The sequence below is a fragment of the Chenopodium album genome, chromosome 21 (genome assembly GCF_948465745.1).
Source record: "Chenopodium album chromosome 21, dcCheAlbu1.1, whole genome shotgun sequence".
Lineage (NCBI taxonomy): Eukaryota > Viridiplantae > Streptophyta > Magnoliopsida > Caryophyllales > Amaranthaceae > Chenopodium > Chenopodium album.
This window is the reverse complement of record NC_137854.1, coordinates 12,546,523-12,549,533: the sequence shown is the minus strand read 5'-3', so window position 1 is coordinate 12,549,533 and position 3,011 is coordinate 12,546,523. Positions and strand designations below refer to the sequence as shown.

General features: G+C 37.4%; 1 pseudogene; it reads left to right on the top strand.

The window, feature by feature from the left end:
• Positions 1–1,037: 1,037 nt before the first annotated feature.
• LOC145601328 (putative galacturonosyltransferase-like 3 pseudogene) lies at positions 1,038–2,293 on the top strand (annotated as a pseudogene).
• Positions 2,294–3,011: the final 718 nt, after the last annotated feature.

The window sequence follows — 3,011 nt, the reverse complement described above, 5'->3', positions numbered from 1 at the left end:
TTGAAGAATAACTAATGTTTATCACTACATCGCATATATTTTATATTGTCGTCAACAAATAATTAATACGACGATAAATTAAATACCTAGTCTACAAACTAACTACATATTTTATCCCAATGTATACATAGATAAAAATAAAAAAAAAATAAAAAAAAAATAAAAAAAAAAAAGCCACGAAGTATAGAGGAGTAATAAGAGGCTATTCTTCCAACTTTTTTTTTTACCTTAAAGGAAGGTTGTGTGAATAGTATAAAAATCCTAGTTGTGCAATTAAAAGAAATGGAGAAATAAGTTTCTTTCAAAAAAAAAAAAAAAAAGGAGAAATAAGGGTCTATTTTCTTACGTTGAAATTCAGTTCATTTCAGTTCAGCTCAGTTATGTTCTGTTCAGCTCCTAATTTCTTTTTCTTATAAAATATTCAGTTCAGTTCAGCTGAGTTCAGTCAATGAAAACATGCCCTAAGTTTAAGAATTTTTTAGAATGGGATATTACCATACTCCTTCCGTTTCTAAATTATATTTCTACTTATCTCTATTATGTGAGGAATAATTGCTAAAATTAAAAATGTAATTTTAAAATGGAGAAAGCATTAGATATGAAAATATTATGTACTCCCTATAAAGTTTTAATAGTATCCAAAAAGAAAGAATATTTTATACAGTTAATAGTCTTAATACTCTATCTAAAAAACTCAAAACAAACATTTCCATGGGAAACAGAGTTAAACCTAAAATTTGGCAAAAGAATTCCTACTTTTCTACCAAGACCAAATAGAACCATCCAAACTCAATTCCATCACTATCCTCAATCACGGATCTTAAGAACACTTATTACTATTATTTCTTTATTTATTACTCAATCCAGCTTTTCCTCATAAATTCTTCTACTCCCCTCAAATTGCTTTCCTACAAAATCCTCCCTTCAAAACAAACTATAATCAAGGACCCATCTTTCCAGCCTGGCCTTCTTCCATTTAACAACAACAATATCACTCTCCTTGACCCCACCTCTTCCCCTACTCCACCGATTATATTCATTGTTTTTTCCACTCATCCAAGACAAATTTTACAATTTCAATTCCAATCAAATAAAAAATACACAAACTCTCCTCTTACTCTCTTAGTATCTTATCCCACCACCACAATGCCACTCCCCATCTCACTCACCCTCCTCCTCATTCTCCTCACCCTCGGCTTCGCCGAGCCGAGAGATATCAATATCCCTCAGTTCCGCGAAGCCCCAGCGTTCCGCAACGGCGCAAACTGCGCCGTTGCGGGAACACCCAGGTCATCAATCCACATTGTCATGACCCTGGACACAACATACCTCCGCGGCTCCATAGCCGCGGTATTCTCAGTACTCCGCCACTCGGCTTGCCCGGAAAACATCGCATTTCATTTTTTAACCTCTTCCCGCCACTTCCACAACCTCAACCGTACCATCACCTCGACTTTCCCTTCTCTCTCAGTCTCTCTCCTCCACTTCGACCCCCTCCTAGTCCGCGGCAAAATCTCCACCTCTGTCCGCCGCGCATTGGATCAACCTCTCAATTACGCGCGCATCTACCTCGCTGAACTCCTCCCAAACTCCGTCGATCGCGTGATTTATCTCGATTCCGATCTCATTGTCGTCGACGACGTTTCCAATCTCTGGAACATCGATCTCAAATCCCACGTACTCGGCGCTCCAGAATACTGTCACGCTAACTTCACCAGCTACTTCACCCCGAAATTCTGGACCACCTCAGAACTCTCTAGAACCTTCCAGAAACGAGAGCGACCACCCTGCTACTTCAACACCGGGGTCATGGTAATCGACGTAAACAAATGGAGAAAAGGTGGGTTCACCTCAAAACTCGAAAATTGGATGAAACTACAAAAACGACACCGTATTTACCAACTGGGTTCATTGCCGCCATTTTTGCTGGTTTTTGGGGGTGAAGTTGAGAGAATTGAACATCGATGGAATCAACATGGATTAGGGGGTGATAATATAAGAGGGTTATGTAGAGATTTACATCCTGGGCCAGTTAGTTTGTTACATTGGAGTGGTAAGGGTAAACCTTGGCTTAGAATTGATTCTAATCGTCCTTGTCCTTTGGATAGTCTTTGGGCCCCTTATGATCTTCTCTATTCCCCACCGTCGTCGTCAGCCGCGGTGTTGCTTTCCGACGGGTGAGGGTTTTAAAAATAATTGGGTGGTCCAAGATCATCACGTCCCCGTGTATGTGTGTACATTATTAGTTTTTGTAATTATTAATGATAAGATCGATTGGTACAATTTGATACAATGCTACCCACTCTAATTTTAAATTTTTTTTGTTAGGTGGGGTGATATTCAAAATTTAGTAAACTCCGACTAATTCAAAATTGAACCGTGTTGGACCCTATACGGGAAAATTTAAATTTCTAACTACCTGTTGATGTTGTTGGTAAGACGTAATTAACTACCTTACTAGTTGATTCAAGCGTGTCAATGCATGACCGAGTGGCAAGTTTAATTTGGGGTTACCAGTTAATTTAAAAAATGGTTACAAGTTTTTTTTAAAAATAGAATGATCATGCTACAAGTGTATACTAGCAAGAGCTAAACGATGACAATGGTAGTAAAAAAAAAAAATTGGATCACTCGGACATAGAGCTTAGATATTAAAGATGCATGTGAAATTTTGTTGGCAGTTTGTTAACGTGGAGAAATATTGTTGATAGGCTAGTGATAGTGTTGATTCTGTTGAAATAATTTATTTGGGCCTTTAATTTTTAATCTATTCACGGTGAACTGTGAAGTCACAGATTTACAGGTGGTGGTGGTAGCTGTAGTTTTGTAAATTTATATACTCCATATAAGATACTTCCTCCGTTTCTTTTTAATTGACATATTTCTTTAGTCACGTTTGCTAATGAACTTATTCAATTATTAATATCTATAATTATCGATAAGCAAAACTTATGAAAAGTTGATACTTTGAAAGTATATAACGTGACGAATCTAACAAGATCCCATATGAC